Source organism: Globicephala melas, chromosome 6, assembly GCF_963455315.2.
Source record: "Globicephala melas chromosome 6, mGloMel1.2, whole genome shotgun sequence".
NCBI lineage: Eukaryota > Metazoa > Chordata > Mammalia > Artiodactyla > Delphinidae > Globicephala > Globicephala melas.
In genome coordinates, this window is record NC_083319.1 from 28,560,448 (window position 1) to 28,568,431 (window position 7,984).

At 37.1% G+C, this 7,984-nt stretch overlaps 1 pseudogene; it reads left to right on the top strand.

Annotated features, from left to right (window-relative positions):
- The first annotated feature begins 6,199 nt into the window (after positions 1-6,199).
- LOC115854643 (olfactory receptor 13C3-like) lies at positions 6,200-7,138 on the top strand (annotated as a pseudogene).
- The last annotated feature ends 846 nt before the right edge of the window (positions 7,139-7,984 follow it).

The following is a 7,984-nucleotide window of genomic DNA, read 5'->3' on the forward strand; positions in this document are numbered from 1 at the left end:
TAGTTGAAAGTATGATTTAAATCCAACCTTTCCATATTAATTTTCCATGTGTATGATCCATGCATTGCTGAAAGGGGATATTGAAGCCCCCTACTATTTTTGTGTTACTCTCTATTTCTCCCATCAGATCTGTTAGAATTTACTTAATATATTTAGGTGTTTTTGATGTAGGGTGCATATATATAATTGTTATATTTTCTTGATGAGTCCACTCCTTTCTCATTATATAATGACCTTCTTTGTCTCCCATGATAGTTTCTGTCCTAAAGTCTATTTTATCTGATATAAGAATAGATGCCCCTAACCTTTTTTGGTTTGTATTTGCATGGAACATATTTTGCCATCCCTTTAGTTTCAGTTCATATGTGTCCTTAAAGCTGAAGTGAGTCTCTTGTGGGCAACATATTGTTGGGTGTTGTTGTTTTTTTTTAATTCATCCAGCCACTCTGGCCTTTTGATTGGAGATTTCAATCCATTTATCTAGAGTAATCTTTGATATGTAAGGACTTACTAATAACCATCTTATGAATTACTTTATGGCTGTTATGTATTTCCACTCTTCTTTTTTCCCTCTTGCTGCCTACTTAAATGGATGCTGATTTTCCCTATGATATGCTCTGATTCCCTTCTCTTTATCTTTTGTGAATGATGATAGGTTTTTATTTTGTAGTTACCATGCAGGTCACATAAAACATATAACAGTCTGTTTTATGCTAATAGCAAATTAACTTCAGTCGCATACAAAACTCTACCCTTTAATTCCCCCCTTTATGTTTTTAACATGACAATTTACCTATTTTTATATTGTGTATTCGTTAACAAATTATAGTAGCTATAGTTATTTTTAATGGTCTTTTCCTTTAGTCTTTATACTGTAGTTAAGTGGCTAACATACCATCTTATTATGGAATTAGAATTTTATGACTGACTATATATTTCCCTTACCAATGTGTTGTCTGTTTTTATATGTTTTCATGTTACTAATTATCATCCTTTCATTTCATCTTGAAGAACACCTTTCAACATTTCTTGTAAGGTAGTCTAGTGGTGGTGAACTACTTCAGCTTTGTTTGACTGGGAAAGTCTTTATTTCTTTTTCATTTCTGAAGAATAACTTTGCCAAAGTTCAGTGTTACTATCGACAATATAACTCAATAGACTTTCCTAGAACACTTTAATTCGGTGATGAATTATTACCTATCTGAATTCACGCCTTCTTCCCCTCCCCCTCTTCCTCTCCTTCGCTTCTATCCCTCCTCCTCCTCCTCTTCTTTATTTTTGTGGCCTTAAACATATGAATTCCCTTTTGTCCTGTGAATTTATTTATTTTATTGCTTATTGGTATCTCTCTTCATTCCAAAAAAAGGTGATGCCTTCCTGAACCAAATTAACTCATATAAAAGGATGACTATAAAAAAAGCAAAAATGTTAAATGAATGCATTTAATTCACAGCAAATATCTGTTTTATTTCATTTGTAATATCTAGATTATTTTCAATTCAAGCATTTCATTTTGGTAATTATCATTTGAATAGTAATTCCTGACTTTGAATTAACTTTATTTTGGTAATCATAATTTGAACTAAAAAAGCTCTCACATTTCATAGTTACTTTGGTGAACATTTGCCCCTGTTTTCATATGTTACATGAGTAGGAGAATGTCATTTCATTTTGGAGCTTCAGTTCAGCCACAATTTGTTCCCATCACCATTCTTAATTGTATCTGTGGGACACTGTCCCTAAGGTACCAGAAGTTTCTACATTCCACAGGTCTCTCATTGCAAGTTTAAATTGCTTTGGGAACTGGGGAACAATTAAAACTGTTGCATAACAAATATTTACTCTTCCACATCTGTGGGATCTGGCATTGTTTGTTGAACCTGACCTTAATTCATAATGCTGACATAAGTACGAAAAAGGAAGTAATGGGTTCTTTTAGGAGGTGGAAATAATTTATCTGTGTAATGGTAAGTGTTGAATATCATGAAACTATACCTTTTCAGTCTATAGTTAAAGCTATGATTCAGTATTTGTAATGTGAATAACCTGATGCAATATAGGTATCAATTTATTATCACCAAAATACAGCTGAGAATCATTATAATTATTTCATTATTATTTGTACAATGTCTGTTAATCCTTAAAGTAATTTCCATATGGTATCACATTGTTTCTTTTTTTCTTTTTTTTTTTTGCGGTACGCGGGCCTCTCACTGCTGTGGCCTCTCCTGTTGCGGAGCACAAGCTCCGGACGCACAGGCTCAGCGGCCATGGCTCACGGGCCCAGCCGCTCCACAGCATGTGGGATCCTCCCGTACTGGGGCACGAACCCGCGTCCCCTGCATCAGCAGGCAAACTCCCAACCACTGTGCCACCAGGGAAGCCCCACATTGTTTCTTTAAAATCTCCCTGCAAGGAAAGTAAGGCAAGTATCTTTATCACTATCTTACAAATGAGAAGACTGAGGCTATAAATTAGAAGCATAGAACCTCAAACAAAAGACTTTGATTCTAGTCTGAGATACTTTTCCACTATGCTAAACCTGTGTCAATAAAAGTTAGATGATCCTCTGTACTTATAATGCATAAACTGGTAATTATTTGTATAAGATGGCAGCTTGTTAATACTAACTGAAAGATATTTTAAAAAATTAAAGCCTGCTACAGATGAACAAATGTGACATATTAAAGTTTTACTGATAATTAATCCACAAATGCTGCACAGGGAAAATGCTTCAGAGTTTAGAAAATAAGCCTTCATCTATTCAGTCAGAACCCATCTATTATGTGCTACCACTGTATTAGGCTTAGGTGTAGAGGGATGAGCAAGACAGGCAAGCTCCTTCCCCCATGTCTCTTGTTACCTCACAGTATAACAACATAAACAGTTTAAAGCTCTGGGAGCAGAAGTAAACCAAAGGTAGCAAGACAAGCCTGGGTCAAGGTGGGTTTGACTTAGTGAGGGGATTCCTGCCTAGGAGGGAAAGGCTTGGAGCAGACGGCAGGGAGAAGCAATTCAGGTAGCCTCAGATGCATTGTCATTGCAGTTGTCTGGAAGAGGAAGCCAACAGGCTCTGTAGTCCTGGACCCAAAGGGCCTGGCTAGAACATCTTCATGTGTCCTGGTAAATCTTGCTGTCTTCTCCCATTTGCATTACTGACTGGTCTGATCAGGGGTGCTTATGTTCCTTATCCAGTACATCCTCTGACCAATTTCTGAGCCCTCTTGGGGAGAATTTTGATTTGTCATAAGAAGTAGTGTAGAGTAAGTATTGAATCATTGCCTCCTTTCTCTGGGCACTGTTGAATTAATGTAGCCTTTGTGACCCTTACTTCTCTAAAGTTCTCACTAACCATTCCCTGCTGTTGACACATGATTTCTATGGAAATTTTAATGCTACCAGTTAGGCAGGGTAGTAATGTAAAGACAATGGACTTTGGATACTTCCTCCTCCTGTTATTAGTCATGTGACACCAGCCAAGTGAGCTAATTTCAAGCCTAAAATATGGCACATAAGATCCTAAAGTAAGATTTGGCAACAAAAATGAAGATTTCTCCTCCCTCTTTTTTTCTTTAAAGAAAGTTCTGGTCTTAAGATGAATAAATAAAAATTTACAATCTCATTTGGGCTAAAGTTTTCATCTCCAAAATTGTGATTTTATATTCCCTTATTGTCTTTCTCTTCAAAGTTGTGATATTTCTCTTGTGTATTCTTAATTAAATTATTCCTGTAGTGCGAATCCCTCTTTTGAGTTGGACTTCAGACTCTAAGTAATATCTGCTCTACAGTAATTTCCCCAACTTCTATCACATGGCAAACTAAGTGGCAGAGTGGGGGAAAATTGGCTGTAATGAAATTCTTAACACTATTAGCCCACGTGAGGGCTAAACTTGTGATTTTGACCAATGTCAAATGTGGTGGTGATTATGGAAAGGTCAGTTTTCACATACAATCAGTAATGTGACAAACCCATTAATCTAAATATCTTAATTCCTTGTATTATGTTTCTGCTAAAAATCTCATAAAATCCTATAGTGTGATGTCAAATTTGGCGGGTACTAACATCACAGGATCCAAGCGTTCAACCCACGTTCTGTGCTTTCTAATGATAGACTCCTTCCCCACCAAAAGACCTGCCAACATAGCACAGAGAGATCAGCTCGGTGCTTTGCGATGACCTAGAGGAGTGGGATATGGAGGATGGGAGGGAGGCTCCAGAGGGAGGGGATATGGGGACATGGCGTATTCATATGGCTGATTCGCTTTGTTGTACAACAGAAACTAACACAGTATTGTGAAGCAATTATATTCCAATAAAGATCTATTAAAAAAAAAAGAAAGAGATGTGCCAAATTCTCTGACTTCAGAGCCTCTCGGTGCACCTGCCATGCTTTCCTTCTGAGATGTGCTTGCCACCACTCCACCACGGAAACTCTTGTCCAAAAAGGATGTGCTGCCAATCCATTTACTCCTAACTTTTGCTCACCTTCTCACTTTTTGAATACTCCCCTTCTGTGCTTCCAAACTTGTCTAATTCTTTCCCTGCTTCCAGATCCAGCCCATTTCTGAAACTCTTCCTGAATTCTCCCTGGCGTGAGCTATTTCTCATAAACTTTTTCCTTATGGGAAAATCTGTAAATTTCTCTCAAGCTACATAATGTCATTATATTCATAATATATTTTATATATACTTTTCCTATATCCCTAACTGAATTGTGAGCTCTGTAGTGGGAGGCACTTTATTCTTTTATTTATCCTTACTGTGCTTGGAATATGACTGGGTTCAAGATAGGCTGTCAGTAATATTCAAAAGCTATTGTAGTAGTCTGGCACACATTTAACCTGCTTTAAAAAATGCTTCCAATAATATTTTTTCCTTAAGACTATTTAACTCTTTCAATAGTATTTTTTTCTTAAGAGTATATGAATATTGAATTTTCTCTAAAACACAAAAGGAATATGTTCTTGTCATTTTCCAGTTTGGTATGCCAATCCACATGATAAGGCAAAAGAAAATCCATTTGTATCAGAAATATCTGGATAATCTGCCAGCTCAGTGTAGACTGAAAACTTGCTACTCAAGTGCCTTCAAGACCTGTTGCATAAGTGTAACCCTGGGCTGTTACGAGAAATGAAGACTCTCAGGAGCTGCCCCCAAACCAAAACAGAATCTAAAGCTTTTCAAGATACCCAGGTGATTCATGTGTATATAAAAATTAGTGATGCTGTGAACTACACTTGATCTGAGCTTTGAGCTCTACTTCACTGTTTACTATGAGGTTAACCTTGGAAAATTTTCATGTTTTAATGTTTGAAAAAATGGGAGTAATATAAACAATGATTGTATTTTGTTAAGCATAAAGTAGTAGTACATATACACATGTGTATACCTATTTATATAAAATACTTAAACCTTCTTGCTGTTTTCTTAGATTGACTTAAGTGAGTAAATTATGAAGATATATGCTGAAGCCACAGAAAGAAAGTAAGTTACGAGACTATGTAATACTCTCCAAAGACTGTGTGTGGCATTCATGTGGATCTGATCTATGCAATGGTCTTGTCACGGGAACAGTCACACAAGATACTAAGAGGAGCTGGAATGAGATCAACAACTATCTACATTTAAACAGACGTTAAATTTCAGTTTATGCTATTCAATTTATTATTATTAATGTCTATTAAAAAATTAAAGTGCCTAATATAAAGTATGCAGTGTCAGGCGTAGAAAGAAATATGCACCAAAAACATCAAAGTTGCTGTGAAGTTTTGACCATAATGAATTGCAGAGTCATATTTCCAGTCGTTGTTGAGTAGTCTCTTGCCACCTCCACTGCTTACTTTCTGGGGCAGATGAAGTCCGGCTTATAGTTGCTAATTAGTCAGGAGTTTTAGAAACCTCAACCAAGGAACAAGGCTTCAACAGCAAGAAAGGTTACTTCTGTATGTTTGTTTGATCATAGGTAGATCTTCACATATTGGCAATGGGCATAGGTGCTTCCATCCTTCCCAGTTTTATTGTATTCTAGTCCTACACATTGTTGAAGATAGCTGGATGTCAGAGTTTCAAGCCAACACTCCTTATAATTCATTCTTAAAATATCAATTGTTCAGGTAATATGTAACATGTAACATTTGTTTCTTGGCAGTGAATATATTTTATATTAGATCTTCCTTTGACATACTGAAAGTGGATGACATGGATAAAATTAACCAGACATTTGTGCTAGAATTTCTTCTTCTGGGTCTTTCTGGATACCCAAAGATTGAGATAGTTGACTTTGTTCTAATTCTAATTATGTATCTAGTGATTCTAACTGGCAACGGTGTTCTGATAATAGCAAGCATCTTTGATTCCCATCTTCACACCCCAATGTACTTCTTCCTGGGAAACCTCTCTTTTCTGGATGAGCTTAATCTCAAAAAAAGGAACATTTCCTTCTCTGGATGTGCAGTGCAAATGTTCTTAGGATTTGTAATGGTGTCAACAGAATGTTGCTTCTTGGCATGATGGCTTTTGACTGCTACGTGGCCGTCTGTAACCCTCTGAGATACCCCGTCATCATGAGCAAGGTGGTGTATGTACTGATGGCTTCTGTGTCATGGCTGTCCGGTGGAATCAACTCAGTTGTGCAAACATCTCTTGCCATGTGATTGCCTTTCTGTGAGAATAATGTTATCAATCATTTCCCATGTGAAATATTAGCTGTTCTCAAGCTTGCTTGTGCTGATATATCCCTCAGTATTATCACCATGACAATATCAGATATGGCATTTCTAATTCTTCCATTGCTGATCATTTTTTTCTCCTACATGTTCAGCCTCTACACCATCTTGAGAATGAACTCAGCCACAGGAAGATGCAAGGCTTTTTCCACCTGTTCAGCATATCTGACTGTGGTAATTATATTTTATGATACCCTCTTCTTTATGTATGCCAAACCCACGTCTCAAGAACTGCCTGGAGAAAACAAGTTGCAAACTTCTGACAAGCTCATTTCCCTGTTTTACGGTGTAGTAAAACATAGGTGTACTACGGTGTAGTACACCTATGCTAAATCCTATGATCTATAGCTTGAGGAATAAGGATCTAAAAGCAGCTGTAAAATACTTGCTAAACCGAAAACCTATCCAATAAGTATTTCAGAAATGCAGATCTTTGTGTAATAGGCACAAAGATGGACTTATAGCTAAATCAGTAAGAAGCTTTGAGGAAACCATGGTTAAGCAGAGATATTTTTATTTTTCCATTCACTAACCTTACTCAGCTAGAATTACTGAGAACTGTAGTTTGCTATAAACTCAGCTTCCAGTGTTTTCAGATCTCACAAGTACAATGAATTTCATTAAAGTCTCATCCCAGGTGGTATCTGAAATGAGTGTTTCTGGTGTATTGTACAGAAATGTAGTAGAAAACAGTTACACATAACTTTGGAGACAGAGTGGCAAGAGTACAAAATCTTCAATTCCACAAACTACCTAAATGACATTGGATAGTCTATTCTTTGTAAATCATAGACTTGTAATAAAGAAAGAGATAAAACCAGGTACCAGTGTCATTATAATTTCAATAAGTTGGAGAAAGCACCTAGCATAGCATCAACTTCATAGTGTCCTAAAATTTCAGAATTAAAGCTGGCTCCAAATTGAGGACTAAAAGTTACTACTGAGTACCTCTCTTACCCCAAGCTAATATTTATGAGAGCTAGATATCTCCCCCTAAAGGTCACTCTGTTAATATGTCACACCCTCCTTGCCCCTCCCCCCATATCTACATAAAGAGAAGTTCGGGCCAGGGGAAGAAATAATCAAGGGAGTGTTCTGCCTTACGTGGAGTGTACAGTGCTCGGTGGGAGGTGTTGCACTACGGTCCCTGGGGAAGAATGGGAACGTTTTTTGTTCTAATCCAAGCCAAGTGAGATGGTGCTGCAAAAGAGCTCTTAAGGTTTCGGGTGCTTGCAAAGAAAGAGAGTCTGGCTTCTGG